An 8,618-nucleotide genomic window follows, 5' to 3' on the forward strand; every position below is an offset into this window, starting at 1 on the left:
TTAATTTCAATGTATTTGCATAGTTTCCTAAATTTATCTTGTTATTAATTTCTAGTTTTATTCCATTGTGGTCAGAGAAGATGCTTGATACTATTTCAATTTTTTACATGTTTTAAGTCTTGTTTTATAACCTAACATATGGTCTATCCTTGAGAAAAATCCAGATGCTAAAGAAGAGAATGTGTATTCTGCAACTCTTGGATGAAATGTTCTGTAAATACTTTTTAGATCCATTTGGTCTAGAGTGCACATTAAGCCTGAGATTTCTTCATTGATTTCCTGTCTGGAAGATCTGTTCAATGATGAAAGTATGGTGTTGAATTCTCCAGCTATTATTGTACTGAAGCCCATCTCTCTCTTTAGCTGTAGTAATATTTCCTTTATATATCTGGGTGCTCCTGTGTTGGATGCATATATATTTAAAATTGTTATATCCTCTTGCTGAACTGTCCCCTTTATCACTCTATAGTGACCTTGTCTCTTCTTATAGGTTTCGTCTTGAAACCTGTTTTGTCTGATATAGTGATTCCTACTCTTTTTTGGTTTCTGTTGGCATGGAATATCTTTTGCCATTCCTTTGTTTTCAGTCTATTTGTGTCTTTATAGGTGATGTGTATTTCTTGTAGGCAACAGATCAATGGGTCTTGTTTTTGTATCCATTCAGCCAGTCTATGTCTTTTGATTGGAAAGTTTAGTCCATTTACATTCAATGTTATTACTGATAAGTAGGAACTTACTCCTGCCATTTTATTACTTGTTTTCTGGTTGTTCTGTAGTCTTTTCTTCCTTCTTTCTTACGATCCTGTCTTCCTCAAGTGAAGATCATTTTTTCAGGTGATATGATTTAGTTTCTTGCTTTTTATTTTTTGTGTATCCATTGTATGTTTTTTGGTTTGAGATTACCATGAGGCTTGCAAACACTATCTTATAACCCATCATTTTAATCTGATAACAACACTATTTGCAAAAACAAACTAGCAAAAAGAAAACTATTAAAAAAATCACCTTAACTTTGTTACCCCAATTTTTTAAACTTTTTGTTGTTTCTATTTGTATCTTATTATACTATGTCTTGAAATGTTGTTTTTGTGATTTTTGATTGGTTCATTTAGTTTTTCTACTTAGAATAAAAGTAGTTTACACACCGCAGTTACAGTGTTATAATATTCTGTGTTTTTCTGGGTACTTACTATTACTAGTAAGTTTTGTACCTTCAGGTGATTGTTTATTGTTCATTAATGTCTTATTCTTTCTGAATGAAGTACTCCCTTTAGCATTTCTTGTAGGACAGGTTTGGTATTGATGAAATCCCCCAGCTTTTGTTTGTCTGGGGAAGTCTTTATTTCTCTTTCATGTTTGAATGATATTTTCACCAGATAAATAATTCTAGGGTAAAAATTTTTTCCTTCAGCATTTTAAATATGTCATGCCACTATCTTCTGACCTGTAAGGTTTCCACTGAAAAGTCTGTTGCCACACATATTGGAGCTTCACGGTATCTTATTTGTTTCTTTTCTCTTGCTACTTCCAGGATCCTTTCTTTATCTTTGACTTTTGGGTGTTTGATTATTAAATGCCTTGAGGTAGTCTTCTTTGGATTAAATCTGCTTGGTGTTCTATAACTTTCTTGTACTTGGATACTGATATCTTTCTCTAGGTTTGGGAAGTTACCTGTCATTATCCCTTTGAATAAACTTTCTATGCCTACCTCTTCCCCTACCTCCACTTTAAGGCCAATAACTCTTAGATTTGCCCTTTTGAGGATATTTTCTAGATCCTGTAGGCATGCTTCATTGTTTTTTATTCTTTTTTCTTTTGTCTCCTCTGGTTGTGTGTTTTCAAATAGCCTCCCTACAAACTCACCAATTCTTTCTTCTGCTTAATTCATTCTTCTATTAAAGGACTCCGATGCATTCTTCGGTATTCCAATTGCATTTTTCAGCTCCATAATTTCTGCATATTCTTTTTAATTATTACAATCTCTTTGTTAAATTTATCTGATAGAATTCTGAATTCCTTCTCTGTGTTATCTTGAATTTCTTTGAGTTTCCTCAATGCAGCTATTTAGAATTCTCTATCTAAAAGGTTACCTATCTTTGTTTCTCCAGGATTGGTCCCTGGTGCCTTATTTAGTTCATTTGGTGAGGTCATACTTTCCTGGATGGTGTTGATACTAGTAGATGTTCTTCGGTCTCTGGGCATTGAAGAGAGGTATTTATTGTAGTCTTCACTGTCTGGGCTTATTTGTAGCTGTCGTTCTGGGGAAGGCTTTCCAGATACTTCAAAGGACTTGAATGTTGTGATCTAAGCTGTTTCTGCTTTAAGGGACACTCCAAGCACAGTAACACTGTGTTTCTTGCAGACTTGTGGACCACCAACACCTTGATGGTCTTGGACTAAATCTGGGAGAATTCTCTGGATTACCAGGCAGAGACTCTTGTTCTCTTCCCTTACTTTCTCCCAAACATACAGTCTCTTTCTGTTCTGAGTCACCTAAAGTTGGGGATGGAGTGACACAACCACTCCTGTGGCCACCACCACCATGGTTGTGCTGGGCCAGACCTGAAGCCAGTGTAGCACTGGGTCTCAACCAAGGCCTGCTGTAACCACTCCCTGGCTACTGCCTATGTTTGACCAAGGTCCTGGGGCTCTACCATCCACAGGTGCCAAAGCCAGTTAGGCCTCTGTTCTTCCCCTCAGGGTGGAGAGGTCCCCCAAACCCTCGGAGGGTCCAGAGGTGCTATCCTCTACCTGATGTCTTACTGTATTGTGACTGAGCTGGAACCAAAACCACAAGATGCAGTCCTTCCCACTCTTCCCTCCCTTTTCCAAAGGCAGAGGAGGCTTACCCAATAGCCACTGCCACCCCTGGCTACAAGAAGTACTGCCAGATTACCACCAATGTTCCCTTAAGGCCCAAGGTCTCTGAAGTCAGCTTGCAGTGGCCTGGGACTCACCCTTAGGACAATGGGCTCCTCTCTGGCCCAGGGCAGGTCCAGAAATGTTGTCCAAGAGTCAAGCTCTGGAATTAGGGTACCCCAGAGCCCTCTTGGTGCTCTACTCTCCTGTGGCAATGTTGGTACCTATGATGCAAGACAAGGTCCTCTTTACTTTTCCCTCTGCTTTTCTCAGGCAGAAGGAGTTTTGCTCTGCAGCCACCACAGCTGGTTATATGTTGAGTCTCACCTGAAGCCAGCAAGTCTCAGAGGCTCACCCAAGGCCCTTGATGTAGGGCTCTTTAGTTAGCTGAATGATGCCAGTACTGGATCCTTTCCTTCAAGGCAGCAGTTTCCCTTCTAACCCAGGCTGTGTCTAGAAATGTCATCTGGGAGCTAGGACCTGGAACAGGGGCCTCATGACTCTGACTGGCTCCCTATGCTGCTATGGCTGAGCTGGTATCCAAGATGGAAGATGAAGTCCACCCCACTCTTTCCTCTCCTCTCCTCAAGCAGAAGGAAGGGGTTTCTTTTGGAGACACTAACTGTGCACCCTGGAAAGGGATGATGCCAGCACTTCCTTGGCTGCCCTAGCTTGTGTCTCAGTATGTCACATGCCCTCCACACCCAGTCCACTGTCTCTGGACCTACTTCCTCCCTAGAACTTGCCTAAGAGTTGCAGTACTTAGGACCTAGACAGCCTTTCAAGCTTACTTAGCGGCCAAGAGTACTTTGGCCCTCCATGGTGAGATTTGCAGGAACTCAAGTTCCCACCTCTGAGATCTATGATTCCCCTCTGGCTAGGGCTGGTTGAAATGCTCCCTTTGTGGGTGGATGTCAACTGAGTTTGGTCCGGTTTTCCTTTCTGCTCTAACAGGATAGCACTGAGTTCAATACCTCACAGTTGCTGCTTTCTCCCTCCCCCAGTTCCCAGAGGTGCTCTCCACACCCCACTGCAGCTGCCAGGGATAGGTAGGGGAGGGGTGGCATTGGTGATTCAGGACTACTTTTTCTATTTCTTCATTGCCTTTTTCAGTGATATGAAGTTAAAACCAGGTACTATGAGTGCTCACCTGATTTTCATTCTTATGAAAGTGTTTTTTCTGTGTAGATAGTTGTTAACTTGGTGTCCTTGCTTGGGGGGCAATCAGGGGACCTTCTATTCTGCCGTCTTTCTCCACTCCCTCTCTATATATTCTTCTTTGGGAAGTATCTAGTTAAATCTTTTACTCATTGTCAAAATGTGGTATTTTGTCTTCTTCTTAAGTTCTATTTAATCTGTAAATTTATATGAATGTTTCTTAATTTGTAAAGTCAGTTTCAGGAGGAATTTTAAATTTCTTATTGTATTGAATTTTCAGAGAATGTTGTTTTAAAATGGTTCCTTTTTTTCTTTTTGAGACAGGGTCTCATTCTGTCACTCAGGTTGAAGCATAGTGGTGCAATCATAGCTTACTGCAGCCTCAATCTCATAGGCTCAAGTGATTCTCCCACCTCAGCCTCTTGAGTGGCTGTGAATACAGGTGTGCAGCCCAACTAATTTTTTTATTTTTTAGAGATGAAGGTCTCACTATATTGTCCAGTATGGTCTCAAGCTCCTGGGTTCAAGCAATTGTCCTGCCTCAGCCTCTCAAAGTGCTGGGATTACAGGTGTGAACCACCGCGCCCAGGGAAAATAGTTACTTTTTAAAATCAAATTGTATTGGTATGTAAGTACATAAAAAAAATTAATCCATAAATGTAGAGAAGAATAAACAGTCTCTCTGGATTACAAATTGTATATAGGGATATTAAATCAAATTTGCTGTTTACATTATTTGAATTCCTTCTGTCCTTCATTATTTTCTGTTTACCTGATTGGCCAAATTCTTTAAAAATGTGCTCTCAAAATTTCTAAAATTATCGTGTTTTCATTCAGTTTGCCCCGTATTTTCAGAGACCTTTCCTTAATGTATTTCACCAAATGTTAGTGCTTCACACCAACATCTCTGATTCTCCTCCTTTCAAGCACATGAGAAAGCAGTACTTTTCGCTACCTCCCACCTTGAGGTTTCGCATGGCAATGTGCCTTGTTATGACCAATATGTTTCTGATTGTTTGATTGCTACTGTACTTTTCTCCTTAATGGTAATCATGAAAACATGTGTTGATAAAGAAGCATCACATGGAGGATAGCTGCCTTATAAAGTTTCCCAGACTTGCAACAGAGATTGTTTGAATAATAAACATACTGTGCTAGTTCACTGAAGTTTTTATGATTATTTGTTATTCTACAGCATAACCTAGGTTATTCTAACTAATGGAACCATATTATTCAGTGCATAAATGCTTATAATTGTTAGATTTTTGTCTTGGATTGTACTTTTTATTTTTACAAATATGCTTCTTGCTTTGTTTAATGCATCTGATACTGAATTCACTTTTATCTGATATTGATAGTGTCACTTTTGGTTTCTTATTTTTTAATTTTTACCTAGAATATCTTTATCTTCAATTTTAATCTTTCCCTGTCACTTTGTTTTCAATCTTTTTTCTATTTTAACAATTGTTGCATTCGGTTTTTAACAAAAACTAAAGATTATAAAATTATATCTTTTGATAAATCTGTTTATCTGTTCATGTACATTTATTAAAATCTGTTCATGTAAATTTATTGTAATAAATTACATATTTGGTTTTATTCCTTTCATCTTGTATTCACTGTTTTACTTTGTGCTGATTATCCTTTTGCCATTTTCTTTTCTTTTCCTTTTCTTTTTTCTTTTTTTTTTTTGAGACAGGGTCTCATTCTGTCACCCAGACTGGAGTGCAGTGGTTTGATCTCGAGTTCAAGCGATCCTCCCACCTCAGCCTCCCAAGTAGCTGGGACTATAGGACATAGCTGCATCTGGCTAATTTTTTACTTCTTTTTTTTTTTGTAGATAAAGAGTTTCACCATGTTGCACAGGCTGGTCTTTTACTATTTTCACACTTTTGTTGGCTTAAGTGTGTTTTATTACTTATCACTTATTTTGCTCATAATACAGAACTTTGAGCATGGTTGTGTCAGGGAAAGCTCACCTCTGCTCCATGTGGCTTCACCTGAGTAAGATCAACTGAAGGTTAGAGGATTTGTTTCCAAGACAGCTCACTAATATGGCTAATGTGTTAGTTCTGGCTGTCAGCTGAGAGCTTAGCCAGGGCGGAGGGCTGGGGGCTTCACTTTCTCTGCAAGTGGCTTCCCATGGTAATTAGATTTCACTGGTGAGCATCCGAAGAGATAGAGATTGTGTTCTAGACAGAAGCTATATTGATTTTTATCATCTTCCCTTGGACGTTCCACAGTGTCACTGCCTCTGTTGGTTGTGGCAGTCTCAAGGACCCATGCAGGTTCAAAAGAGAGTCAAGATTTGGAAGAGCATGTAAGATGGGAAATGTTATTGCAACCTTTCTTGGAGAATACAGCAGAGATAACATTCTTCCCTCCACCCTTTGAATATTACCTCTGACTTTATATTCTGTTTTCTTTTTCTCTCTATCCTTGGGTTGTCTTAATTACTATAACTTTTTTTTTTTTTTTTTTTGAGACAGAGTCTCCCTCTGTCACCCAGGCTGGAGTGCAATGGTGCAATCTCGGCTCACTGCAACCTCCACTTCCCTGGCTCAAGCAATTCTCCTGCCTCAGCCTCCCAAGAAGCTGGGATTACAGGCATAAGCCACCAGACCCAGATAACTTTTGTATTTTTAGTAGAGACAGTGTTTCACTGTGTTGGCCATGCTGTTCTTGAACTCCTGGCCTCAAGTGACCTGCCTGCGTTGGCCTCCTGAAGTGCTGGGATTACAGGCATAAGCCACCATGCCTGGCCTAATTACTATAACTTTTTAATAAGTTTTCATATCAAGTAGAACTAGTCATCCTTTTTCTCACTCTTTTCTGCTTTGATAGTGTCTTAGCTATTCTTGGCCCTTTTCTCTTCCTATAAATTTTGGAGTCATCTTGCTGATTTCCTTAAAAAGCTCTGATTATTTTTGTATTGAGATTGCATTGAATCTACAGATAAATTTGGGAAGAACTGACTTTTTTATGATGTTAGATCTTTCAAGTCCTTAATGTGTTTTTTTGTTTGGTTAGTTGTTGTTCTTACTGTTTTTGAGACAGTCTCCCTCTGTCACCCAGACTGGTGTGCAGTGGAATGATCTCAGCTCACTGCAGCCTCAACCTCCTGGGCTCAAGCAATTCTTTCACCCCAGCCTCCTGAGTACTTGGGACTGCAGGGATGCACTTCCATGCCTGGCTAATTTTGTATATTTAGTAGAGACAGTGTACTGCCATGTTGCCCAAGCTCGTCTCACATTCCTGGGTTCAAGCGATCTGCCCACCTAAGCCTCCCAAAGTGCTGGGATTACAGGCATGAGGCACTGTGCCCAGTCAGCATTTTTTAAATTATAGATCGTTTAAAACTTCTTTCCATAAGTTTGTAAATGTTCTTCATAAATGTCCTATGCATCTCTTATTAAATTTCTTCATAATTATCTTATCTGTTGTTGCTGTTTTAAATCTTATATGTATTTAAATTGCATTTTAAAACTGTTATTGGTATACAGAAATGCAATTTATCTTATATCCAGCCATATTGCTATATTATCTTTTTCTTAACATTTCTCTGTAAATTGTTTTTAGTTTTTTATGTAACCAGTAATATCATTGGTGAATAACAGTTTGTTTCTTCCTTTCTAATCCCTTTTCACATTTTCTTATACTGACTAAGGACCTCCAGAATAATGCTGAAAAGAATGGTGAAGGCCGACATGCTTTTCATATTCCTGGCTTTGACAACCACCCCCAATTATAATTTTAAATAATTCTCGGGCCAGGCACAGTGACTCACGCCTGTAATCCCAACACTTTGGGAGGCCAAGGCAGGAAGATCATCCGAGGTCAGGAGTTCAAGACCAGCATGGCAAACATGGTGAAACCCTGTCTCTACTAAAAATACAAAAATTAGCCGGGCATGGTGGTACCGCCTATAATCCCAGCTACTCAGGAGGAAGAGACAAGAGAATCTCTTGAACCTCGATTCTCTTGCCTCAGAGTGAGGGTGCAGTGAGCCGAGATCTCACCACTGCACTCCAGCCTAGGCGACAGAGCGAGACTCTGTCTCAAAAATAAAATAAAATTATTGAGTCTACAGAAAGCCAAAAGAAGGTATATGAACACGAACACCCATGTTCTCTTCATCTGATTTTTTATAATGGGGATTACAGACAGATGTTCTGGTCCTAACATTTCAGGTAGTAATTTTCACCAATTGAATACAAGTTGCTTTTATTATATATCTGAACTTATCTTGCAGGACAGTTTCGTTAAAATTTTAGCTTTTACTATATTTATTACAACTTACATTTTTTTCTGTTGTAAAATATTGACAGCTTAAGCAACAAGAGTTTTACATGTATTTGAAAAACTGAGAGTGAGTCAAAATCAATTGCCTACTCTGTTAAAATTAGTACAATTAACAGCATATACTATCATTAGAATACTGCTCCCTGCACCTCTTAAAATTATCTTAGACGTCCTGGAGATTTCTGTGAGAACAGACTTGTTTTTGAGTTACATTATTGTAAGTGCTCAGAATATTATTCCTTTAAGCTTAATTTACTATCAGTGCTTTTGAAATGGTGCCTCTTTTTTTTGCTTATAAT

This window comes from Macaca mulatta, chromosome 2, assembly GCF_049350105.2.
Source record: "Macaca mulatta isolate MMU2019108-1 chromosome 2, T2T-MMU8v2.0, whole genome shotgun sequence".
In the NCBI taxonomy this organism is placed as follows: domain Eukaryota; kingdom Metazoa; phylum Chordata; class Mammalia; order Primates; family Cercopithecidae; genus Macaca; species Macaca mulatta.